General features: G+C 46.4%; 1 long non-coding RNA gene across 1 annotated transcript in view; it reads left to right on the top strand.

Moving 5' to 3' along the window:
- The window catches only part of LOC131481155 (uncharacterized), a 32592-nt gene extending 5337 nt beyond the window's left edge, over nt 1–27255 (top strand). The window contains exon 3 of the long non-coding RNA XR_009246101.1: nt 27092–27255. This is a non-coding gene — a long non-coding RNA (uncharacterized LOC131481155). The remainder of the gene's footprint in view (nt 1–27091) is intronic.
- The last annotated feature ends 355 nt before the right edge of the window (nt 27256–27610 follow it).

Genomic DNA, 27610 nt, shown 5'->3' with positions numbered 1-27610 from the left:
AAAGAGAATGTTACCAACATCCAGTACTCCCTTCCTCTCTGAGAACACAAGTAAGCCACATTTTGCAGGCTCCTTTGCACCTAAGAGGTGTCAGTGCCAGGTGACACCAGGTGTCTGCTCAGTCAAGTGTGGGTGGCAGCGACCTGAGACATTTCCTGGCCTGGCTGTTTATACCACAACATATCCCACAGCACCATCTCCCAGGCTTCTCCCATCTCTTACACCTGGATGAGTCCGGATTGACTTTGAAGTCATTCAGTGTTGAGGCACCAGGTGAAGCAAATCAAGTCCTGAGTCACACAGGGAAAACCACTGGTTGTCGTGAGATGAGAGGTTACGTTTTCTAGAACCATGACAGAAATTTGGGATTGTTTGTAACAGTTGTCAGCCATAAGGGTTCTGTGGGGACAAAACGAATACTTGTTTATTCTTCACCTGAGTTCAGAATCAACAGAAAAATGATAATAAAAAAGAGAGCTTTTGCTGATGGAAGTGGGGTTGGAGAACATGGCAGAGGTGTGTGGCCGTGACAGTGAGTTCTATTATGCTATTTTCTAGAGTTAGATTTTCCCATGTCATCAAAGACTACTCTGTCCCTCTTCAGACTTCTGCCTCACAGATGTGATCCTATAGAAATATCCCAGTGTAGTTCTTACAGGGAGACCTCCAAAAGACCTGGTGTGTGAGTGCAGTGGCTATACTGGAATCCCATATGGGCACCAGTTTGTGTCCTGGCTGTTCCACTTCCCTTCCAGCTCCCTGCCTGCTCACTGGGAAAGCAGTAGAGCATGGCCCAAAGCCTTGGGACCCTGCACCTGTGCAGGAGACCTGGGAGAAGTTTCTGGCTCCTGGCTTCGGATCGGCTCAGCTCTGGCCATTTGGGAGTGGGCCAGTGGGCAGAAGATCTTTTCCTCTCTCCTTCTTTATATAAATTTACCTTTACAATAAAATAAGTAAATAAATCTTAAAAAGGTGGGAGAAGACCCTAGAAGAGCATATGTGTGTGTGTATATATATCTATATAGATATATATCTATATATATATATCTATATATATATATATCCTTGAGTTCATTCATCAGATGAGTGACTTCATTTCTCATGAAGAGGGAAATGAGGCTGTTAGTGTTACCCTGGGAAAGGTCCTCCCACATGAAAGCATGAATTCAGGAAATAAAGGTTCCCAACCAAGCTTCCTTTTAGGAATGAGTTGATACATACCAGTGACTTTAAGCTCCTTAGAACAGGATCCCCATCTTTTCCTTGTGTCACCCCCACAGCTCTGAGCACAGCACCAGGCATAGATGGGGCTGGCTGACCCAGAACACCTTGTGAGTGTATTTGACATTTGCCCACTGGATCACTCCAGGAGGAGGAGAAATCGCTGTGGTTTGACCCCTCACACTGCTAGTCCTTGCCTAACCCAACAATTTGGTGGTGTGAAAGGCCATGCTGGTGACCCAATCCTTCCTTGGGGAGATACCCAGGCTCTCCTTCTTCCCACCAAGTCCCATGCTGTGCAGGACACTTGACCCTGCTGATTTCCTGGCCAGCTCATTGCCCTGGGGGTCACCAATACGTCTAATCACACAGTCGGTTTTAAGTTTCCAAAGTCAAGGACTGAACCTTATTCATGTTATCGGTTGAGAAGAACCTTTAGAAGGTAGTGGATGAAAAAGGTAGAGGTCTGCTATCTCTGCTAAAAGATGTCAGGAAAAGAAGAAAAGCTGCCAATGTCACACAACTGTTTCTAATTTGTTTTCTATATCATCGTTGCTCATGATCCCCATCCACAGGGCTGACTTGTGGTTGAAAAATAGTCATGGCAGTCCTAGTCCTTATGTGCAAGAAAGAGGAGGGAAAAAGATGTAATTCCTTTTCCCTAGTTGAATCCATCCTCTCCTCTTAAGGAGTATTCCTGGAAAAAGCACCTAACAGAGTCAGAAGGTCACATCTCACTGCAGAGGCTCCTGGAACATGGAAGTTTTCAGTTGATCCAGTTGCCTCCCCTACAAAATGAAGATGATGATGATATCAAAGGACAAAGGGATGTGGCTGCGAGGCAGCTCAGCCTCTGCTTCATTTACCCTTTTTTCTGGCGATATGAACCACATGATAGGTGCACATGTATCTCTTTTTATAAATTAATTCTTTTTAAAATTATTTATTTATTTTTATTGCAAAGTCAGATATATGAGAGGAGGGGAGACAGAGAGGAAGATATTCCATCCGATGATTCATTCCCCACGTGACTGCAATGGCCAGTGCTAAGCCGAAGCCAGGAGCCAGGAACTTCCTCCAGGTCTCCCACACGCGTGCCAAGTTGGAAGGCTTTGGGCCGTCCTCGACTGCTTTCCCAGGCCACAAGCAGGGAGCTGGATGGGAAGTGGAGCTGCCGGGATTAGAACCGGAGCTCATATGGGATCCCGGGCACGTTCAAGGCAAGGACTTTATCCTCTAGGCCGTCGTGCCAGACCCTGTGAATTAATTCTGAAAAAAAAAACAAAAAAAACAAAAAAACCCCCAAACATTTGCTGATCATCTACTTGGGGCAATGCATATTTCTTTACATTAGGGAAAGATACAACAAACTAAATGAGACTGTCACGGTTATACTGCTATGAAGCAAAACACAACAGAGTGAGGCTATGTGTGGAAAGTCATGTCAGACTACATGGCCAAGGATTCCACTCAGAGAGAATGCCATGGCAGCAAGAACCTAAATGAAACAAGGAGTGAGGCATGTGGGGTATTGGAGTCAGAGTGCTCTTGGCAGAAGCCAGGTGTCAGAGAGACATGCTTAGCATATTCCAGGGACAGCCAGCCAGCACAGAGAAATATTCACACACCAGAATATGCTTGACCTTGTAGGCCATGAGAGGGACTTTTAAATTTCTCTGAAGAGTGAGGGACGACTAGCAAAGGCACGATATGTTCACTACAACGTATTCCCTGTTTTTTTGTGTCTTCTAGCCATGCAGTTAGACATGTGTTATACCCTCTCTTCTGTTCTCCATGTGCTCTCTCCACCCCCTCCTTCCCCCGTAACACAATGTGGATGCTTTCTTCACATTTGTCTTCACCAATATAATTTTTTGCTGTGCTAATACTTTGCTGAAGCATTGTCATAGCCTGTTCTCTGTTGCTTTAACAGAAACCTGAGATGGGATGATTTAAAACAGGAAAAGCTTTGTTTGGGAGGCTCGGGTGTTCGGGAGCATGGTACTGATATCTACTCTGCCGCTGGGGAGAGTCATGCACTACTTTAAGTAAACTGGGACAGCAGAGTGGGAGAAGGCACACACATGCAAGAAAGAGAGGGCCCACCTGTCAGCTCTGGCACTGAGTAACAGAGGTTCTAACATAGGAACTTTCAGGGTGCACATTCAACAACGGCAGCAACACGTTGGGTTTCTAATGTTCATGATCATATTTTGTGATCTTTAGTTGTATTTCATCTTTTTCAAATATGGCTAGTTGTGCACTTAATTCCCTTTTTTATTTCTCTGATTGTATTTAACCTGATAGCTTTATGGTATGTGTTTATTAATCACAGCACTCGCAATCTTTGTGAGATAGATGCCATGGTGGCTCATTCTGTTATTTCTGTCTTATTAAGAGTTGTTCGTGTGTTTGTAATTTTTGATGATAAACTTCACTCTTTGGAGCGATATCTATAATTAGGCCTTGGGGCTTTGGAAGGTTGGCATTTCCAGGGAATAATGGGCGATGTGGTTTGTTTCTTTCAGGTTCTCAGACTTATTTGGGCTCCTTTGGCCACAAAAGGCATGGCGATATCAGCCCCAAACGGCTTGTCAATTTGGTTAGGAACTCTCCAGCAAAGAATTTTTTTCATGTTCCCACTCCACTAAGCAGCAAAACAAAGACCAATAAGTTTCTTTTTGTAGAGTAAACTCTTCTTCCTAGTTCTGACTCCTCACCAGGCTAGGGTCCCAAGCACTGTCCCTTTCTTTCCCTGATAACCATCTTCACACACAATCTGTTCAGCTTGATTTTTTTTTGTTGTTGTTGTTGTTACTGGGGACCACATGCACTCCAGACCTGCATTTATTCCACTGTTGTTCACTTCCAGCTTCAAGCTTTCCTGTTTCTGGCATTTATGGAATTTCCTTTTTTATTTTGCCAGCCAAGACTTTGCTTAAGGAATACATTTAAAATAAGACATCTTCATTGTACTAAATTGGAAAAGTTTCTGACATATTCTACAAGAATCACGTGGTTATGCTTACGTCTTAAAAGGGCATTTCAGGTACACAAGGGAAGGGGACTCTAAGAAGGAAGTTCTCACATCGGAAGATGATGTAGACACTGTAGGATGTAGGAGGCAAAGGGTGTGGGTGCTTGGGTCTGGAGACGGTGGTACAGCCAAAGGGGTTGTGTTAGTTTTTATTTCCAAATTGTTGGTGACAGGAGTTACTGATGATTTTAATGGGAGGTGTGAAGGAAAGGAAAGGGAACAGAAAATTACTCCAAAGCTTGTGGTCTGAGGATCAGAGGAGCTGAGTTCAGAGTGCAGCCACATACGGATAAGGTCCCGTACAAGGAAGCTTGGATGGCTGTAGATGTGGCTGCATGTAGATGCATGTGTTTGGAACTCTTTCTTCCAGGGTCTCATCATTTCTGAGTAAGCTGTATGATAAGCATCCAGACCAAGAAATGGGCATCAAATCTTGACGTGTAAGGAGGCTGTTAAAAGCCTGAGAATCCTCTCCACCTCCCCATGTCTTCCAGGTCTTAGCTAAAATGCACACAGGGAAGCAGGGGAAGAATTGAGCATTCCAACACTTGGGAGTATGCACAGGCTAGGTTTCTGTTTCCCAGACTTTTGAATTACAGTGACATGTAAAATTGAATCCATTCTTATTAATGGGTGACTGGATGAAACAACATACAATGGGATATTCATTCAGACTCCAAAATGAAGAAAATTCTGACACATGCAACAACATAAATGGACCTTGAGGGTGTTATGCTAAGTGAAATAAACCCAGAATCAGAGGACACATACTGGATGGTTCTAATTATGAAAAGTACCGAGAATAGTTCAATTCACAGAAACTAAGTGAATAATGCTGGTCAGGGGCTTGGGGGTGAGAGATTGGGAGTTGATATTGAATGAATACAGACGAAGCTTCAGTTTGGGATGACAAAAAGGTTCTGGAGATGAATGTTAGTGATGGTAGCTCACCACCGTGATTGTGCTTAATAACACTGAACCGTACACTCAAATGGTTAAAACTGAATGAAAACCAAACCAAGCAGACCAGTATCATAACATTATGAACTTTTAGCTCAGTTCATTAGAAGCATTCTAAACTAAGCTACAATGTGCTTCAACCATTTTTTCCATCCAAACAAATGATATTTTTGAACTCCAAGGAAGTAAGAATGATGTCTTCTCAAGGCACAGGATTATTATTTGGATTGGGAGAGCTTTAGTTTAATAGTAAATCTAAGTAATTAAGCACATGGTTATGCTTTCTTTTGGTGTCCATATTGGATTTGTGTGGGTGGTGCCTGGAAGCCCTGAGGTGGCTGGGTGACGCTTGTTGGAGCATATGGAGAGGAACTTACAGAGAGTGAGTGGAATTCAAGCTGCTTCCAACATTTGCTCAAGGAGACAGAACTTCAACTGTGGTGACCACATTATGTATATCTGTTGCTCACTGTCATTATCATCAGTGTTTCTGTTACTCTCAAAACAAGTCTTGTTGGGGAGTCAAATGGTACAGTTTCTCTGGTTAGCCTCTCCTATGCAGAGTGGTTGGGCTGGGACCACTCAGCATGGAGGACCTGCCCACGGAGTCTCTAGGATGCCATGTTTGCAGAGAAACTTCCCAGAAGGGGGCAAGGGATAATTTCTTGATCTATGGCAGTTATTCTTACCCATGTGGCCTAGAAAGAGCATAGCCTTTCAACTCCCCAGGTTCTGGGTGGAATCCCTGTTTCCTAGGGTTCTGACCCTTGGCAAGTTATCAAGTTCCCTGAACCTCAGCTTTTCATTTATAAAGTTGGGTCAATGAAAGTTCTCATAGAGTTGTTTAGAAATGGAAAGGAAATATTACAATGTCTTTCATCGTTCCCTTCCTCTGGGCTCTCAGCTACCATTAGGAGTTCTGAAAGAGTTTTTTATTTGGTTTGTGAAAAGTCTGAACTTTCATGGACTGAGAAGTGAGGATATGTTAAATTAAGATTGACTGAAACCAGAAAATGACTGCTCTATGAGTCGGTCTTTGAAAGGCTTGGAGATGGCATGTGTCAGGAGAGTGACAGTAAGGAGTTCTGTTGGGATCTCCTATACCCAGCTTTCTCATCTGGTCGGTCTTGGCCTTCTGCCTGGTACCTAAAAGGTGCCTCATAAATGCTAACTGGACAGGGCTTCTCCTGAAGGCTGAGGTTCTGTTTTACCTCTTCCGAATCCTCCTGGGATGGTCTGGACAAGGATAACTCACTCCTGTTCTGGGCTTCAGAAGCCAGCACACATGTGGCATCTATCATATTTTATTGTGATTATGAGAAGTCCTGGAGGCCAGAGGCTGGGCCCCTGCACTTCTCCTCCTGCTCCTGGTGTCATTGATGCTGACCACAATATGGGTTCAGTGCACAATGAACAGATGAGAGTCATGGATCAGCTTATCTGACACTGGGGGAGGCCAGGGAAGTTCTGAGCAATTAGGGGCCATGAACTGGCAGGCTCCAGGGCTAGGATCAGCTTGGCACTGACTCCATTCCCCATTTCCCAGAGGTGGTTCTCGTAATACGCTGGCTGTATGCCCAAGCCAGGCTCTGACTAGTTCCTAAAACAAGTTAAATCTTTCCCTTTGGGACAATTCCATCAGCATGGGTTATGAGCATGCTTCTCCGACGACTGTGGCATTCATGATCTTGACTCTTGGGTCATTTCCCACTTGATTCCTCAAGGCCCTATTATGCTTGGCCCAGCTTCTGGCTGGTGAGTAGATGAGCTCTCTTTTCCCAGATCTTGGAGTGGAAGACAGCTCCATCCACACCCCCACCCACAGCTGCCTGTGCATGGCTGTGATGGAAACTGGCTGCTCATCCAAAGATCGCAGCAGAGATTGGAAAGTGCTCGTCAGAGGAGGTAGTTGTGTCATTGTTGCTGCATGGACAGCAGCCAGGCTGCACATAAAACTACAGGCTTCCTATCACCCTTGCCTTCCACTCTGGTGGGACTCTAATAACAGCTTCAGAGAGCCTGTGCTATCTCCTTGGTTGGACTAAGCTTTAACAGGTAACTGTCACAGAGGTGGCCTGCAGGTATTTATATATACATATATATATTTATATATATATGTATATATAAATACCTGTCTATATGTATATGTATATATATAGAATTCACAGACCCAAGCAGTCCCAATCTGTAGGAGGAGAATTTTACCTTTCTTCAAGGTCTACTTAGTACACCTGGGGCCAGTGCATATGTTTTGTTGCACGTGTTTGTAAACCAACGTCAACCTGATTTGTGGTGTCACCCCTCCAGACGTGAGCTGGGAAAGCCTGAGGTTTAAACATTGGGAATCCTTCTTTTTCTTGGGTCTTTTGATTGGGAGATGTGCAAGGATCTCCCTGAAGGGAGCACACAGAAGGTTTAAATTATCCTCTGCAAATGCAAGCATTTATTGAGAAATAGAATAAAGTGGTGTGGGAAGAGCACTGGATTGGGGGTTAACTCCAACTTTGTCATCCATCCAATTCTGTGACCTGAGCTAAGCATATTGGTTCATGTTGTTTTTATTTCTAATGGTTTGTATTTGAAAGAGTGGTAGGGGGGAGGAAGGAAGAGAGAGAGAGAGATGAAAGAGAGAGAGAAAGAAAGAAAGATTTCTTTCATTGGCTTATTCTTAGGACAACTGCCTTTAACTGGCGAGGCAAAGCAGAAGCTAAGAGCCAAGAGTGCTATCTATGTCCCTCATGTGGTGACAGGAACCCAAACACATGCATCATTATCCATTGCCTCCCAGGTGCATTGGCAGGAAGCTGGATGGGAAGCAGGGGAACCAGGATTCAAACAGGCATGCTGATATGGCATACAGATTCCCAAGTTGGAACTTAACCTGTTATGCCATGGTCCCTGACCTGACATTGCTTTTAAAATAACTGTCATCAACTATTTCAGGTGCACTGTAAATTTCAATCTATTTAATCTTTATAATAATCCACAGTGTAAATGTTGTTATTAGCCTCGCTTTATAAATGAGGGAAAGTGGAAGGCAGAAAGGTTAAGTGATTTACACAGTCACATAGCTATTCACTGGCAAGTCTGGACTTCCCTTGGATCTGTAAAGTGAGAGTGAAACTTGCTGCCTTGATATTGTCAGCATTTAATTCATTTGAGCTTCCGGAAGCTTCCCTCATACTCTTGCCTTGATAAAGTCCCCTAAACTATAATATATGTGAAAGACTAGGCCATTGCCAAAAGACCAGCAGAGTTCCTGACATGCAGCAGGAACTCATGAGATGCTATTGAATGACAGGGGACTAGCCCCACGCTCTGTGTTATAATGACACTAAACTAGCTCTTTCCCCAGCATGGATTTCCAGAGGGACTGAATCTTGTTTTGCCCACATTGGAGACTCTACCACAAATGCAAAAGAGGAGAACAGCAGGAATCATCGTGAAAATGAGTAGTTGGTAAAGATGAGGCTGTGGTATGCCTGATAAAAAGCAATGGGTTTCCTAGGCAGGTGGTAGCCACTCTGGGTTAAAAACTCCCACCATGGCAGGGATGTCTGGGATTACCAGGCCATTAGAAACTTTCAAGTTACATCTTCACCTTTCCCAGTGATGACACAAAGGCAGGGGAAGAAGTGAGCTGTATACAGTGCACCACAAGTCAGTGGTAGGACCACAGTGGCTATTGCTAAGTGGCTCAGAATGTCATTGTTGAGTTCAAATGTGGATTTTGTCACCAAGAAGATTGGATGATTCATAGAACCTAGCTGCACATTGATTCACATGTCTATTCTAATATAGATGATGCCTGCCTTACAGCTCTTCAAAGCTGAGGAACTTCGGAACAAACAACCCCATCTCTGTCCTCAATTGTTCACAGTAAGCAGCGAGCGCATTGCTTATTTACATGAGTAGCTACGAGCTGCTCACGGTGAGTAGCATTATTCTGTGTGAGTTCAAATCCTGGTTTCTCTACTAATTGCCCTTATTATCTTGGGAAGAGGTAATGACTTGTTATATGCCTCAGTCCCCTCTTCTGTAAAGTGAATATCTATTAATATTTATTAAGGAGAGTTGTGAGGATCTGGTGAGTGTAGACATAGTGACGCACCTAGAGCAATGTCCAGCATGTGAATTACGATCTATGGACACTATCTACAGTCATTAGAGCATTTTCACAAAAGCTAAAATGAGGCAATGCTTACAAAGGCCCAGCCCACTCTGGCCACAGGATCTGCTAGCTGTTGTCAATGGGAAGTCAGAACCTTTAGCCCATCACCCCGCTTACCATGCTTGTGCTTAGGGAACCTGCAGTGAACACTCCCAATCATTCTCCTGTGAGCAATGTGAATCTTATTTAATTGACAAGAATTTGCTGTTTGCTGTACTGCTCTTTGTTTGTGGACTGGTTGACTCCCTTATAAACAGGAATGGGCCTTGTCCCTCTCTCTGGCTGAGTGTACAAGCTTCCTGTCCCCATGCAAGACGTCTCACTTTGTTGGAAGGGACAGAGATTGCCTGCTTTTCTTTGTTTCAGACTTACTGTTTACCAGGTGGATCCATTTCAGATCTACTTGAGACTGATTGCCTGCCTCTGAAAGTACTGGTTTGCCATCCCTACACCTCAGTTTAACGGGAAGAATGACCATGCCTGCCTCAGGGATTTATCAGAACAATGAACTGAGGCGATGTTTCTGACGAGGGCTTGTCAAGGGGTTGGTGCTGAGCAAGGCTCCGTGCCAGTGAATTACAGGGGCTGTTACTGTTGTGGACACTCAAAGGCCCAGCCAACATTCTCCTTTCTCAGGGAAGTCTTCCCAGGCTTCTCCGGGTGCAAGTCAGCGCTTTCTCCTTGGTTTTCTGCTTGCCCTGTCCCTGTTTTAATAGCAAATCTCTTCCAATGCTGAGTTAGGATCATTGGGAAGCGAGTCTCCTTCCTGGTGAGTTTGGAGCTGAGGTTTTATGCTGCAATCAGCCCTCATGCTCCACTGGTCTGTTCCAGGCCAGCGCATAGAGCGGGGCACGTGCTCTTGAGCTCAATTTTAGCTGTTAATAGAGCACTTGCCATGTATTAGGCCTTCAGGCTTCCCTGGTACTATTCCTTTGCCTCTTCAAGCCTTCTTTGGCATTTGTTTGCCTTTGGTTTTACTTCAAGTTGAGTCTTGGGGGCAGAGGTGGAAGAGACTGGGGTCAGGCATCTTGTAGTTTGTATGGCTATTAGCCCCTCAGCACCGTGAGGCTGATTCTCCTTGGTCAAGCACAACTCAGCTCACTTCACTCTCATCTTTGTGGGGATTAAATGGGATCCTGTGCATCAGAGTGCCTGATATAGGGTAGACCACTCTCTGGCTCTGCTGGAGAACAGTTCCGTGGCCCTGAAGCTTACTGCCAGTGTTGCAGGTACACTAACAGGGTACGTTTTAATGGAGAATTCTCTTGAGCTTTTGTTGTTTTGTGTAATGAGATTGTTGCCAGGCACATCAAGGGACAGGCTCTAGAAGAACAGTAGCAAGGCCAGGTGTAGGACAAGCAGTCCTCCTTCTCTCAGGGGAGGGGCACTAAAGGATGTTATCTTTTCTGGAGACTGAACAAAGAGATGTTCCCTGCCATGTTTGTAGTGCAAGGAAGAAGGGACTGGGGAATGGTGGAAAGAGGGATCAATCCTAATTTAGAATTCCTGATGTTCTCTGGCACCTTGGAAAGAGCTGAGCGTGAGAGAGGAGTTTGATAGGGAGCTTTTGAGTGCTGGTCAGAAATCTGGTTTTGGCCATTGCACATATTCAAGAAATGATGCAGGTGCGGCTTCAGAGAACACACTGTGCAGCAGAGCGAAGTGTGGTGGAGAGGACAACCGAGGCAGAGAACCCAAGGTGGAGCTAATCCACAACAAAGAATATGTCCTGCAGAGAGTCATGGTGGAGACAGCCAGGGCTGAGGGACTGTGGCTGCTATACACTGAACAGACTCCAGGGCCTCCCTACTTGTGTGGAAAGAGGATTCATTTTGTTTTTACTTGGCCTTCTGCAAGGCTTTGGGACACTCTTTGGGGAGGGGGGAAGCTCCAGAGGGAAGTATTGGACTTCTTGCTCTCAGTGTAGGTGGATGCTTGAGAGAGGAGCTGGAAAAAGACATGAAATGTGAAAGCAGTTGTGCTCTGAGTTTATGGAGCAGTTCATACCAGCTGTGCGAGTCATCCCAGAGCTGTTGTGAAATGCTAAGTGAGATTTGTTCTTTTTTTTTTTTTTTTTTTTTTTTTTTTTTTTTTTTATATAATCCATTTTATTGTATTGTTGTTGACAATCTTTACATAGTTAACTATAGTTGAAGGAAAATCAAGAAAGAGAAGGAAAAAAAAAAAAAGGGTTCAGGGGGATAGGGAGGTGGGCAATGCTATTATGTCCATATTGTTTCCATCATGTATCTGAGGTAAAAGGGGATATTGAGGGAGAAGCCCCACCCGGTTTCCCGCCCACCCCAAGTCCCATATGTGGGGCATGCTCTGAGATATGTGCTCAAGTGGAGTTAATAGTTCTCCAGTTATGAGTCACTGCCAGTTTCGCTCGATGAGGTGGTCCACTGATTGATATGGTCCATCATGAAGTCTCCATTTGTCCCATATTTCGCTGCCAACATGTAGCTGAGATGAATGATTGACCTATTCTGTCTTCTGTCTTTTCTTGGTTAGAATTCTGAGTCCAGCAGTTCAAGTGGGGAGATCTCCAAAGATACTTTGAGGTATTCCCAGACCAGATTCTTGTATGTTCTAGCAAGCACAGGGCCCGGCACAGTCCATCACCCTGATCAGCTGGTGGTTGCAATTGCTGTGTTGGTTCTGTTTTCAGTCCCGAGTTGCACTGGAACCAATGGGTGTTGCAGTCCAGTCTGGTTCGGCCCTTACATCAACCAGTGGGAGCTGCAGCCTAGTCGGGGCGACCCACAATAACCCCCACCAAGCCTGCCCCCTGCCCTGGTTTGCCAATTTGTGTAGCAGAAGACCAGTCTGTCCCCCATCCCATTTGGCTCTGGTACTTGTCAATGGGTATTAAAGCTTAGTTCTATCTAATCGACTCAACCATCCAGCCCTCACAGATGTTGTTGAGTGCCTCTGTCTAGCCATCCCAGCCCCCGTCCTAGTTTTCATGCCCTCCCACGGGAATAGTGACCCAAGAAGGGGGAACCCACTTTTTCCCTCCCAGGTCTCTCTGTCCCGGTTTATGCACTCTTTAGGTGGTCCTGTGATTTGACTCGACAGAATTAGTCCCCAGTGCCAGCTTCTGCCAGCTGATGCTGTGGCCCTGATCTTGTCCACATGCAGCGCACAGGTGTTGTAGCCTTGCTTAGTCGTGTCTGTCTCTATCCCAGCCAACACTCTCCAGTGGGAGTGGTTGTCCAGCGAGGGGACCAGCCCCTTAACCCCCCCGCCAGCTCTGCCCCTCCCTTCCTGGATCTCACGTGTACTGGATGGGTGTTGCATTCATATCCAGTACAGGCAACCACGCCCTGGCGTTCCAGAATGTGTACTGGTTTTGTCGCAACCAAACCCGGCCCATTCCACACTCTGTTCTGGTGATCGGATTTGCCAGAGGATGACATGAACTGATTCAGCCTGGCCTGCTCCTGACCCATGCCGAATGCATGCCAGTGGGAAACTTTCCATGGCCTATTCTGGGCTGTTTCCAATCATGCTTCTCGCGCTTACCTGCAGGGACTGTGTCCTGCCAGAGGAGTTGCCCAGGCTCCTCCATCAGAACCCCTCCCAATGCCAGATTTTGCGCTTGCCAGGGGGTTCTTGAGCCAACCCTACTCAGTTCACGTCCTGTCCTAGCAGGAACAGTGGCTTTTCCTGGCTGGCTTTCACCCCATTCTGACTCTTGTTGTTGGATGTTTCAGCCCAGCCATGGCTCGTCCATACCCACATACAGCTCACACATGGCTCAGAAGGGGATTGAGACCCAGCCTAGTCAGTCCCACATCTACCCTGTTTCTCCATAACACCAGATGGTGCTGGGATCTGAACCGGCCTGGTGCATCCAATCCCAGCCCACACTAGTGCCTCGGGAGATTTGTTCTTAATTAACTTTTGTTTTGAAGATTACAAATGAATAGATCTTTTGAGGGGAGGAGACAATTGGCTTCCTAGGCACAGAGTTGGGTGAAGGACAAGAGGTGTCCACTCTCAAGGCTGTTAGCCTGGTCCCCAATCTCTCAAGGGTGAGGTTAGAGGTAGTTTTTGGACAGTAAGAGGGCCTTGAATGCCTTATTTGGAGCACAGTGGATTTAGAGCATGGCCTTGACCCCTTTGGGTTAACCCCTTGGCTGTTACCTGTAGGAGTGTGGCCGGGGAAAGAGTTCTATCTCCTGAGGGTGACACAGATCCCAAGATGGCCACTCTGCTGCAGGTCCCAAAGCTATCAGCTCTTAAATTCCTTATCCACACAGACTGTTCTCAAAAAAATAGCCAACGCGGCAGCTCCGGGTGGCCAGGATTGCGACATCGAATGTGTTTGTTCCCCATGTTTGTGAAATACCTCAGAGGCACCGCTCCAGTGCCACCTGACTAGCTTTCTGATTGCCACACGGCCCTGGTTCTGTCTGCCAATACTCAACCGGGGCTGGCTGGCCTGAGACTTGGAGATGTTTGTGGGTTCAGATCTTAGAGGCTTTGTTTCTGTTTGCTTGGTTGAGATTTAACCGTCTTGGAGTTTCTTAGTACCAGTCCTTGGATTCCGAGTCAGCTCTGCTAGCCTTGGGATAGCCACTCCACCTCTCTGAGCTTCATTTATTCCAAGGGCATGGTGAAAGTAATAATCTCACCCTGTAGGACTGGGACTCACTAGCACACCACACAGATGACAGGGATGTGAGTTTGTGGAGGGTTGGCGCAGCAGCCTACTCACCAGACTAGCTGTCCTGGGATCTCAAAAAGCAAAGGTGACCTCAGGTCTCCAAGTCGTTAAAATGCAATCTTGCATTTAATTCTTGCAAATGAATTACTATCAACCTTTGACTGAGAGCAGGAAGAAGAGGTTGGGCTAATATATAACATCAGGGAACTCAGAAGCCCCTGGAAATTAGCTCAGGAACTTGGCAGTGTTACTTACTGGGGCTTACTCAGTTCCAAGAGGCGTGCATCCTTACGCATCATTTCCTTCGTCTGCCTCCACCTACCAGAGGGGAAAACCTGGAGGTGGGGAGGGGATGTGCTGACAACGATCTATTATGCGCCAAACACTGGGGAATAGTTTTGCATACATTTTCTCATTTTGTCATTTCCTCTGCAGTATTAGGTGGAAGTAGGTGGTATTGCTCCCAAGTAGCCATTACTCAGTAAATATTTATTGAGTGATGATTATATGCTAGGCATTGTTCTAAGAACTGGAACATATGAAAAAACTGGGTCTCAGAGTATGACATGACTTGCTTAAGGTCACATGGCTGATACGTGGCTGGTCAGGAAATGATCCTACCCCTCCTGAGGCTTATTCCAGGGTTGTTTATATTTCAGGATGTGTACAGTAATAGATACACATAGCTATACCCACATGTGCATACATACAGACACACCCACACTGGTATGCATGGACTCACACACGTCCATAGCACACAAAGCCGTGCCTGCTTATACAGATATCCTTACACACTTTGTGCATGCTCACACACACACGATCAAGCATACCTACATCTTACTCTAACACATGCACACCAACACACATGCACTTGCCTGTGTGTCCATACATATCATTCCATTTCCTGTGGAAAGCTGGATTCACACTTCTTAAATCTGAATATTTCAGGCCAGCAATATTACAAACACAATCTGAAAGCTTTCTTCCTCCTTATCTTTCTTCCTCCACTTCTCCCTTCCGCTTCCTTTATCTTCTTTCCTCCTCATTCTGTTACTCTCTTCCTGTTTTTATTTTCTGGCCATGAAGTCTTGAGGAATTAATGAACACTATTGGACTCAGGTTGAAAACTTGAAAAATTTTCTAAGGCCAATTCTGCCTGTGTCAGATTTTCTCTGACAGAGTGCATTACTCTTCAGAATCCCCAGTCCCTGGCTCTCTGTGGTCAGGCAAGGTGTGCTGAGGGTCAAGTGAACCCTTGCAGCAGGGCGTCCCCAGTCCAGCACCTATCTCCCCCGTTCTCCTCTGCATGGGCCAAGCATCGTGAAGGCTTCTTCCAAGTGTTTCATCATGCTTCAGGGTGGGGATGCAGCTCTTTCTACATTTCAACACCTTGCTTCCACCTGGCATTTCAGTTGCCAGCTAATAGGTGAAGTAACTCAACTTGATGCTGGCAGCATTGCAGCTGGGCTTCGTGGCAGCTGTGGCCTGGTTCATGAAAAACCCAAGAGATACAGCGAACCAGACCCACAGTCTTTAGTGGCCACCCAGAGGTAGGCTGAGGCAGGGAGTATGGCTGGCCTTCAGCTCAGTTCATCCATGTCAGCAATAAAACTCTTCAGAATATTTCATCACAGCAGCAGCTCAAGGTGGTGGTGGAATTTGAGAAACTTTGGCAATGGGTCTGTCTTCATCCCTGAAGAATGCCAACAGAGTTGCCTTTCTCAACTCACCTATTTTCCTGCGGTATCAGGGACACTTCTACCTATGTCTGATGCAGCTTTGCCTTTACTGCTGAAGGATCTTGAATGCGTCCTTGGAGACTTTGAGCTCTCACTGGAACCTTTCCACTCTAGTGTAGCCCTCACCTTCTCCCAGGACACTTGGATGAGCTCAAGTGCTCACAAACAATTCCTAGGCAATGGAGACAGCACATTCAACCTGAGAAGGGTTTTAAGCAACACACACTTGCCCTAGGGCAAACTCATCACACACACACACACACACACACACACAACACACACACAATGACTGCACACAACAAAGAAAGATAAAACAGGAAAATGGAAAAAGCAACTCCAGGGAGGATAATGTTCTGGGAAAGAACACTGCCCAGTGAGAGAAAATGAACTGAGTACCAGAAGCCTTGTGGGCATGAGGCCAGACTTTATGGCTGCTGAATGATAAGGAAACAGAATGCAGGGCGTGGGGTGCTGCTGGGCACTTCATTTGTGGTAGGTAGGATCAAGTCTTGTGGGTAGATTATACACTCTCAGTGGGCAAGGGTCAGGGCCATCATGTGTTCCCCTCTCTGTCCAATCTACTCATAGTCATAAGCACAACGTTCAATGAAGGCATAAAAGGAAAGGCATTTAGGCTGCATTTATATGATTCTATGTCATGGTTAAAACCTTCTACTGTGAGTCAGTCCCTTCTATTCATTGAGTTCACACTCAGGCATGCGACCCTCTCTGTGTCCCTCTCTGGAACCCATCTTCCTGCATCACTGTTCCAGGCCTTGGTGAGCTGCTTTTTAGCAGAAGAGGCAAGAATTACATGCTGAGCAGGAAGTAACGACAGGTGGTAGTGGACCAATTGAAGCATTGGGAAGTCATCAAGACAATATGTCTGGCCATTGGTAGTCAACAAGAAGAGTTCTGACCTTGTGCCATGGACACGAGGGAGGTCACCTAGGAGTGAGATTTGGGGTGTCATGTTTATAAGAAGAGAGAAGGTTGTTTCAGGCCAAGGCAATGACACAGGCAAAGGTATACATCCTACCCACGTATCCATCTAATCGTTCTGTCTTCTACTGACCCTTTCATTTAGCCAAGAAGCACTTAACATTCTGCTCTTTGCTAGGCACTGTTCCAGGTTTTGAGGATAGAGCTATAGGCAAGTCAGGTTCCTATGGTTGTGAGAAGGAATATGATGGGGGGAAACCATTAGTTGGAAAAGAATTGACTGTCATGGGAGAGCTGAGCAGGCAAGAACAGAAGAGTTAGCAAGGACTACATCCTAAAAAGAAATGACTGATCAGCCTGCAAGTGGGACTTGAGAGCATCGGGGAAAGACAAGATGAAATTTCAGGTCTGGAGCTCATAGCATAGGAAAAGAGCCGGCTTCTGAAGAGCCACCTGTATCCAAGGTGAAGCAAGTCCAGGGTGGGGCAGAGGAACGAGTGAGGGGACAAGAGCGTGGTAGAAAGATGATGAGAAGAAGGGTGGGTAAGGCCAGGCATAGGTCATGAAAAACCTTTTGGACTAGGCTAAGGATTTTGAACTTCATCTAAAGCTGTAAAAGCAAGTTGAACTCCTAAGCTGAATTAGGGTACCCGTGGCGTGAAGATATGAAATATTTAGGGCAGGAATCTAGCGTGGAGACTGAAGGGTCAGACAGGGCCTTCATTTACTGAGATAAGGAACATTGGGATGGGAAAAAGGTATCTTTTTGAAAATGTGGGTTTCAGTGGTCCATGCTATAAGTCAGTGATACTGACTCTTCTGGAATCCCTGGCTGAGGTTTTCCTCTTTTTTCCTTTTCTAGATCCTGTTCTCTTTAATATCTTCTAACCAAGACCTTTTCTTCTTATCTGTCCTGTATGGGTTAAGGGAAAGGCCATGAGAGAAAGGAGCAGGGCAAAGGGGAGAGACACTGCTGCATATATGTTCCTGGGTTCAGCACGCTTCTCAGAGATGTTCACCCATCTGAACTCATCTTTCATTAGTGACATGCGACAGAAAGGGTAGGCTGGTGTAGCAGGCAACAATGTCAGCTCCAGAGCCAGGCAGGACTGGGTTCAAACCCTGACTTTGGTGTGAGTGGCCTTGGGTAAGTTGGCAACTCCCTTAAACTTTAGTTTCTTCTTTCCAAAGTTAATAGTAGCACCACTAATGCTTCAATTACACGCGCCTCCCCCGCCCCCGCCAGCCCACCAGTGTCTGTATCCACTGAGGATGTGATGACAGAGCATGCGTACTTCCACTATCACTTTGTGCCTGTTTCTTGGCAATATTCTTTTTGTCTTCTTTCATGCTAGAAACGTAATTATGAGGGCAGCTTCTCTTGTAATTGATTTGCTGGGGACTCAATTTGTGCAGATCTCTGAGACCTGCACAGAAGTGAGGGCTTAGCAAAGGTGTGCCTGTAGCTGGGGGCACCCCAGCTCAAGCTTCAAGGAGCATGAAGGGTCTGAAGAGCTGCTCTCTCTGAACCATCTTATCCTAGGAAAATTTACATTTATTTGAGGAGAGAGAGTGTGTGTGAGATCCTGCAACTGCTGGTTTGTTGGGCCAAGATGACCCAAGCATTTGAACCATCAGGTGCTACCTCCCAGGGGCATAGTGTCAGGAAGCTAGCCTCAGCAGTGAAGCTGGAGCTGGAAGCCAGGCACTCAGATACGGCATGAGGGCATGAGGGCATCCTAACTGGTCTCTAGGACAAACGCTGCCCCAGGAGCTGGACTTCCTAACCTTCACCCCCCAACTCCTGGGGGTATTTACTTTCTGGGAATTTCATTGTGAGATGGCTCTTGACTGTCCACAGAGGTAATCCCTTAGAGAGGGCTCATTGTAAAACATCAGCATCCAGTGGTGTGGGCAGCTGGAGGTAGATGAGCTGACCTGGCCCCCAAGGGATCTTGGGTGAGGCTCCAACACTGTGCTGCCAGTGCATTTTTAAGTTTCACTAATTTCACTTTCTGACAAGTCTGGGGACAGTGGGACCCAACCTTGCTAGGATTAATAAGGAAAGTTTAATGGCCTGTGTTGTTATGGCAATGATACCGTATTTCCATATGACAGTTGAAGATAAGGAAATTCACACTTTATACAATGGGGAGACTGCTGTTTGAGAGAGGCTGTGTTTATAGCCAGAGAGGGCGAAACCCTCCAGGCCCTGCCTGGGAGCAGGAATTTAACCTTCCTCTCCTAGTGGCTCCAACTGACTCAAGGCAGGAGTGGAGAAAGCCCAGTATCAAGAGGACCTGCTGTGTGGTCTCAAGCAAATGACTTACGTTCTGGGTTCCAATTAGTCATATGGGGCATCCAGCAACGGCCCAAGGAAAGCCAAGATCATCATGGTTGTAAGTGGCAGAGACATGAACAAGCTTATCCATGAGAGGGAAGTTAATGCCTCTTGAGATGGAGGGATTGCTTTCGTGCTGGCTGCATCCGGGGATATCCAGACTCCTCCCAGCCCTGACTTCCTCCATGTCACCATCTTTCACCAGTTGGCCTTCTACAGGAGGTGTCTTCAGAAGCTCCAGGGTGGCCTTGGCCTTCAGCCCATAGGGGATAAGGCCTCCCCTTCCTCAGTTTTTTCACTAAAGTTCCAACGAGTCTGAGGCTCCAGGTGAATGGAGAGTTCTGATTAGCAGGTTCACCAAGGGAGGGAGAAGGACAGAGTGGCAGTGAAGGTCAGCATCTATCAGTCCTGCGGATTAGAGTGAAGTGGGGCTTGGGGTGGGATGGAGGGGAGGTGGCTGTTCCACAGGGAACCAGCATGCTTACCACATACAGAGCTGGGTGCTGAAGCACTTGGACTGACCCAAGTGTGTTCAGAGGAGGCCAACACTCTGCCCAGGAACCCTCAGGGCCAACTTCCATTATCCCTGCCCACATCTGATCTCCACTCCCATCCTATTTTCTCCACCCTCTTACCCTGAGGAACCTGCCGTTTACCCTCCCTGCATACTCCTAACCTCCATTCGTTAGGAGAGAGAGCTGATCTTTTTCTTACTGATGGATGGTCACCTGGGTGAGAGCCAGTGGACAACTAGGCTGCTGTGAGGTTCTTGTTCATTGCAGAACAAGTGCTCACACTTGGCCCCTTGTGGCTAGCCCCTTGAAAATGGCCTGTTGTTGGAGCCAGGGAATATGAGGCCTTTTACCAGCTGCCTTGGACTCTATTCAGTTGAATGTCTATGACTCCTCTCAACAACCCCACTTCCTGGCCACACTGGACTCTACGCCTTGTCCCAGCCATGTGCCTCCACCACATGTCTGTCTCCTGTGGCCCTCTCCATTTGTTCATGCTGGTCCCTCTGCCTATGGTGTCCTTCCTTCCTTCCCTAGTCTAGGGCCCATGTTATTTCCTCTCGTAAGGTTTCCCCAGCCACTGCCATCACTGTGAGCCTGATTTCAGCCGGGGAATGCCCTTCCTTCTTCGTGTGGTCTGCTTCATCTTCCTTATGCAGACTTGAAGGCTAGATAGGATAGGTGTGGCACAGGGTTGAGTGTCCAGGGCAAGGAGGATTTGGACTAAGGAATCAGGGACCAAGGCATGGGGAGCACCTGGGGAGTCATGGGAAATTCAGCCTTGGACCCTTTGCTGGCCGTGTGGGAGAGCTGAGACCCCACCCAGCACGGAGAGCGATCGCAACATGTTGGATGACTTGAGGGTAGTTTACAGGCTTATCTGCTCATAATAAAAATGAAATTATATTAAAAATGCAGCTGTGTGTGGGTTGCAGGACTGGTTAATGATTCTGCAAGTAGCCAGATGTGGGTCCCTTTAATTGAGGCAGTAATGATGTGGTACCAAGAGCCTGGATCTGCTCAGAGCACTTTTGCTTCTTATCTCCCTGGCTTCCCAGGGATGTGAGGTTAATTTCCTCTCTTTCTCAGGTATCTGTCATGACTCACCCCAGCCTAGAGCCTCTGGAGGGTGCCCCATTATCTCAGGCAGGGAAGGGACCCATGTGCCTCTCTCATCCCTGGGGTTTGCCGGAACACCCCCCATCTGGCTCACCTCCAAGGATGTTCTAGGGAGGTAGGAAGGAGTGGGAAGTGCTGGGGGCGGGCTTTGTTCACCTGTCTCACCCTGGGACTGGGCACAGGGCACAATATGGTATGGGGTGGGGGGCAGTCACAGTGACAGGGCTGTAGAAATGGAGGCATCTCATTCAGAACCCAGTTCAAACGTCACTTCTTGCCAGAGGCATTCTGTAATTGCTGTCAGGCAGCTTTGTTGGTCTTCACTGCTGTCCTCCTGGATGTCTCCTTTGCAGATGCTGGCTCTCGTGCCAGACTTGAGCCTAGCTCACTCCTGTTTCTGAGGGTCAGTCATTACAGGGTGTTTCACACAAGAGGGAGGGGCTTAGCAAAGAGAGGTACTGGAAATCAGAGATCTGAGAGTCCAGTCCAGGTTCTGCCCATTGCTGTGTGGCCCAGGAAGCCCCTCAAGCTCTTTACCACCCTCTGTCTCCACTTCCTCAACACATGAGAGAGCTGAGAAAGCCCACTGAACCGGGCTGTGACCAACTTAACCACAGCGGTGGCTTTGCTTGGCACCTGTTGGGTGCATGGGGTTCATTTCCTAGAATTAATTTTAGATGTGGTGATTCCCAGCCTTGGTTCTATACCACAGCTACTCTTCTCAGCAGCAGACATGCTGGGATCATCCTTGGGCAGTTCTGGATCTGGAGCTGGGGGAGGCCCGGGTCCATTTCCTGCTGTATAAAAAGGCTCCTGTGGTTAGCCTCAAGTCAGAGGCTGTTGGAGTGTTTGTGGAGCTTAGAGTAACTATAAAAAGCACCAAAGTCAGGGGTTGCTCTGGTTTCTACATCCCAGCGAGAGGCCAGGAAAGGTTCCCCAGTGAAATGGCCAGTGGCTTCTTCTAGAAGCAGTACTGGGATCCACACTACGGGGTGGAAGAGGGGACACCACAGGGTCAAGTGGAAGGGAAGGGACATTCGCCTGACTTTGCTCACATTAGCTGTGAGACCGTGGGAGCCAGTCTTTTCCTCCACACGTCTTATTGTTTTTTGGGGGTGGAGTCCACTGTGTGCATTTCTTCAGCAGCCCCTCTGTTTGCTTTTATATCTAAGGTCCAGGGCTGGTGAATAGAATGCCTAGTGGGAAGAAGTGACAGGACTTCATTTTCCTCAACCTCGAAGGGAAGTCTCTGTGGAAATCCAGGAATCAGTGGAGTAGGGGCGTCCCAGTGGGTGAGGCCTAGGTCCATGATGGACTCTACTGCCTGCCTGCTGTGTGATGTTGAAGGGGCCCAAAGGCTTGCCCAGGCCTTGCTGACTTTGAGACGTGAGCTGGCAACAAGAAATTGCATCACTAAGGTTGAGACCCTCACAAGGAGGTTGACGTAGCAGAGAAAGGGATTTGCCTAACTAGCACTGCAAGTTTGGAAAGATTCATGCACAGAGTCCAAGGTGGAAACTGTGGGGTGTGGGAGTAGTCACAAGTCACAGAGCATGGCTATAGGGAGTGGGGAATGAGAGATGAATGAGGGGAGAAATATTTCCTTACATTAACTTTCTTTAGTCTTACATAGCTCAATATTTGCAATAACCAACTGTCACTTTACAAATGAGAAAACTAGAGGATCAGGAAAGTGGAGCTCCCCAAAGTCACCCTGGAATGAATAGACTGAATCCACATCCAACTGATTCCACTGTTCAAGGCCAAGATGGTTACCCCAAAAACTTGTGGGCTTTTTCAGTCTCCCTGGAGTGGTTGACCAGATGCTCGCCCTCAGGTGCAGCAGACATCTCTCTCTTTCCTGGGGATGGACTACTCTCTTCGTTTGGAAGGGGAGAAGGAAGAAGGGACAGGATTCAGGCTCAGTCACCCCAGGTGGGTGACAGAGTCACTCCCAGATCCACAATGAGGCCTGGCTCTTGTCTTTCTGTAGGCAGGATCTGCCAGGATGGGCCTGAAAGTGTGATCACAACCTTAATTAAGTCAGGAGAGAGACAGGTCTTGAAGTCTTCAAAGGCACAGCTTTTCAGGAGTTTTGAAGGGCAGAATTGCACAAGTGCAATTTCTCCTGGGTCCAAAAAATAGGAGGGCAGTTGCTTGTTAGTGTATCTTTGGTAGCTGAGTTTTATAAGGATCCAAATCATCCCCTCGCTCCATCTCAGAGAGTGTGAGAGGTGCAGAGGGCAGCAGGAAAAGGGAGAATAGCCAGCCAGTCAACAGCTACTCTTATTGGTCTTCAGCTTTCTAGACAGAAAGCAGGGGAGCCCAGTGTGTTAGATAAAGTGTGGGCCTTTCATTCCCCCATCATTTGCTTTCTTGCATGGTGTAGATAGGCTTCAAGCCAGAGATCTAGGTTTGAGTCTCATCTCATATTTCCTCCTCTTGTATCTATCTCCTTGCCTTGGAACTCTTTGTAAGCAGAGCAGATTATGTTCCATTGCCTGAAATCTGGTTTTCTCATCTGTGTAATGGAGACACCATTTTCTGCTTCTCAGGCTTGAGACTTCTTGAGGAGATAGCGCCAGGTAGCTTCTTCCTCCATCATGAACGCCCTGGTCAATCCCTCTCAGCTCTAGCTTCAGACTGACCTTCCCTAACATGTGGCTCACTTGCGGAATGGCTGCCAGGGTCCCTGGAACACAGAAGGTGTCTAGTAAAAGTTGTGAATTATCTTTCTCTTTCCAGGCCCATTTCCTCATAACTCTTCACATTAAAAAAAAAAAGATATGGATTTGAAGAAAATACATTATTGTAGAAATAAATCTGATTCTGATTAGACTCCCAGTTCATCAAATGGGAATAAGAAGGGCTTGACATCTTACAGGGTTCTGGTGAGTTTATTGCCTTGATATGAATTCCAAGCTAGGACAGTGTCTCATACACAGGAAGTGTCCCATGAATGTCAGCTTCATGGCCACCTATAAATAGTTCTTTGTGCTGATGATGCCATCCTAGCTGGTACACTGACCTAAGTAATCTGGGCTGAGCTGACTCACTCTGAATGACAAATCTAGGTAGTGACAGCTCACAGTGGCCGGATGGGAGTAGCTAGGTTACCCACTGAGCTCCCAAGAACATCTTGAATGTCATCTTGAGATTGCCTTTGACCTTGGCTAGTCCCAGACAAGCTGGAAGGAGGGATGTCTGTGATAGTCACTGAGAAATGGGACACCCCTACTCTATGTCACAGATAGAAAATCAGCAGTAGGTGGCACCTAGTGCTTTTAGGAATGCTAGTCAGTGAGAAGGCCTCAGCTGAATGAGGGCCACAGGGACCTCCCTATATTGTGGAGGGTACTGAGGACAGGGCAGGAGCTCTGCAACCTGGTTCTGGTCAAGTCAGACAAGATGGGCAGGCAATCAGAGAGATGCGTTAGACCCCAGGAGCTGTGTTCTTCCCACTGCAATGTGTGTTTCTCAAGTCAGGGAAATTGCTCTGGGTGCTTGCCCATCATTTCAGTGAAGGTGGTTAGCTAGAGCCTCAGGGAGCTCAGGAGGTTCCGAGAAAGTTTGTGGAGGAGAAGACATTTGAGTCAGGCCTTTGAAGTGGCAGTGAGGGAGAAAGCAGTCACCCACTTCCCCATCTGCCCCTCACTTCTCCACCTCCACCAGCTGCTCTCTGGCTTGCTCCACAATGTGGAACTGCTCTCGCTGACTTTTTTTTGAGGCAAATCCAAGCAGTGCATAACAGTCTCTCTTCAATGCTGTCAGGGTCAAATTGGACACCATAGCTCATTTCTGCCTTGTCCTGTAGTTCTTCTGTTTTCCTGGCTGTTCTTTCTCAGTTTCTCTTGTAACTGAATCTTTCTCTGCTATTTGTCTCCTACCTACCCTCATGCCCACTTGCTGGAGGGAGTGGCACAAGTGATTGTTCAAATGGAGAAAGGAGTACTGAACCCAATCAGTAAAACTGATCTATAGAATAGTGGGCAGCACAGCTCAGAAACTGGCCCTAGGGAGAGGAATCTGCTAACCACAATAGCTATGACCAGGAGCAAAATAAGAGACAGAGGCACAATGGCTATTACTGAAGACTCCCTTTGTCAACCTCAGAGTTGAGGAAGACAATGAGGAAAAGGGGGATAAAGAATTTAAAAAGCTTGTTATAAAGCTTATTAACAACAATGAGAAGCACATACAGAGTTTAAGGACATTAAGGAATTTGTCATGCAGGAAATAGCAACACTAAAACAAAACCAAACCAAATTATCAAAAGTGAAGGACACAATGGAGTAAATTAAAGCAACTCTGAAACAAAATCAAGCCAGATCATTAAAAGTGAAGGACACGGGCTTGGCGGCGTGGCCTGGTGGCTAATGTCCTTGCCTTGATCCCATATGGCTGCTGGTTCTAATCCCGGCAGCTCCACTTCCTCTCTATCTCTCCTCCTCTCAGTATATCTGACTTTGTAATAAAAATAAAATAAATCTTTTAAAAAAAAAGTGAAGGACACAATGGAGCAAATTAAAAATTCAGTTGAAAATCTCAACAATAGAATGAATGAGGCAGAAGAAAAAAAATCTCAGAATTGGAAGACATTTCCTTCAACAATAGGGAAACAATAAAAAAAACAAACCTGGAAATGGAACTGAATTAAGCCAAGAAAAATATTCAAGAATTAAGGGAATTAAGGCTGAATGTGAGTTATGGCAATTTCAAAAGGTACAGAAAGAGAAACTGGATTAAAAAAATGCATTCAATGAAATAATAAAGGAAAACTTCCCTAACTTAGAGAAAGAATTGGTAAACAAAATACAGGAAAGGCACACAACTCCCAATAGAGTTGACCAAAGTGATCTTTGCCATGACACATGATAATCAAGCTCTCTTAGGAAAAGATCCTTAAATACGTATGTAAAAAAATCAATTAACCTATAGAGGAACCCCAATTAGACTCACAGCTGATCTCTCAGAGGAAATTCTACAGGCCAGAAGAGAATGGAGTGAGATATTCCAGATTCTTAAAGGAAAACATTGTCAGTCTAGAATAACTTACCCTGCAAAGATTTACTTTGTCTTTGAAAATGAAAATTCTTCTACAATAAAGAAAAGCTCAAAGAATTTGCCTCTTTCAGACCTACTCTATAAATGACACTTAAAGATGTTCCCTTGACAGAGACAAGGAATGGCAAATGTGGAGAACATCCCAGTAAAATGACAGGAGGCTAAATAAAAAATGAACATCCCATTGCTAAAATGACAGGACTAAACTACTTCCTGTCCATAGTAGCCCTGAATGTAAATAACTTAAGCTCATCAATCAAACGTGGCATTTTTAGAAAATTTTGGTTCTTTTTGATTTTCTTTTTCATTTCTTTAGCGACACATTGGTCACTCAGTAACACGTTATTTAATTTCACATTGTTGTAAATTTTCTATTTTTATTTCTTTTGTTGATTTTTTTAACGACTTTTCATTGAAGGGGATGTATAGTAACTGTGTAATATAGCCTGTCACATCCAGGCGTGAAGATACATTGCCGTGTGCATCTCTACTTCCAAATCAAAGATGGACTCCCAATGAAACTGTAAGATGTGTCTTTGTAATAAGATGCTAGACTCTGCCATTTCCCATACTTGTAATGTCAGGATATATTTATATAGCAGAATGATAGATTTATGACTATTGTTGACGCACTATACTACTGTAATGAAACAGGGAAATCCGTGTGTGGGGGGTATGTGGCAAGGGGGGAAGGGAAATACCAGAGCCATTGGAACTATATCATAAAATAATAATAAAAAGATAAACAAAAGCGAACAAGAAAACCATGTGGCTTCTCCTTAAGCTGTTTATCTCTTGTGTTTCCTGGCTGTGTGAATGGCATTTCCATGGACTTTATCATTTGAGTCAGGGATTGGAACTCATTCCTGATTCCTGGATCTCCTTCCTTTTCTGCTGCCATTGCCAAATGCCAGCAGATTCAATTCAGATGCAGAGCAGGAGAGGGAACTAGCCCTTGTCCTGGGTGATCTCGCAGAGGAGATACTTTGCAGGATCATGTGTAGTGCTTAGCAACAGAGAACGGAGGGAAGGAGTTCTGCAGAGGATCAGCACGTGCAAAGTTCCAGAAGCATAGTGTTCTGTTTTGGGAGTGAGATAGGATGCTAGAAAGAAGGACTGAACTCCAGAGGCCCAGGGTCCTCCTTTCTGGCCTGGGGTGCTTCCCGTGGAATACAGCTGGTCTGCATGGGGCTGCAGAGGCTGGCCTCTGAGGGTGTCGCAGTGTTATGGCTGGCAGTGGTGGAGGGGGGCTGGCACATAGCCTCTTGTAAGTGTGGAGTTGTCATATGACTACGGTTCTTATCTTACAGGACTGCCAGCAAGGGGATGTTGGTGACTCTTGAACGGTGTCTGCAGACAACGTATGGCATGCCGATGGGACTCAGTGACCTCCAGCTGCCAGCCCACGACCTGCTGCCTCACGAAGGGGCTGACGGGACTCTTTCATCAACCCTTTCCATGGCGCGCACTGGGGAGTGAGGTCAGCATAGACAAGCAATCGTCACCAATAGGAACAGGGAACTGAGAGGTGCAGAGCCTCCTGGAAGCGCAAGGAGAACTTTCCAGAAAGTGTTTCTGTTGGGTTCCTGAGGCTTGGTCCTGAATAGGCACCCTCAGAGGCTCATAGGTTTATGACGTGCCTCGGAGAAGGAACCGAAAAGGGGACCTGAAAGATGTGTTTTCTCTGATACATGTGAAGGAGGCAGCAGGGGCAGAGGGCATCGTAGTGGGGGCTCCAAGGAGTAGAAATGGCACCTATCAAAGCTGGGAGACCCTGAGAGGCTCCCAGAAGTGCAACTGTCTATCTGGACTTGGCTCCTCTGTTTCAA

Source organism: Ochotona princeps, chromosome 9 (genome assembly GCF_030435755.1).
Source record: "Ochotona princeps isolate mOchPri1 chromosome 9, mOchPri1.hap1, whole genome shotgun sequence".
NCBI classification, from domain to species: Eukaryota; Metazoa; Chordata; class Mammalia; order Lagomorpha; family Ochotonidae; genus Ochotona; species Ochotona princeps.
Note: the sequence above shows the minus strand (reverse complement) of the source record. Positions and strands in the feature narration are given on the sequence as shown.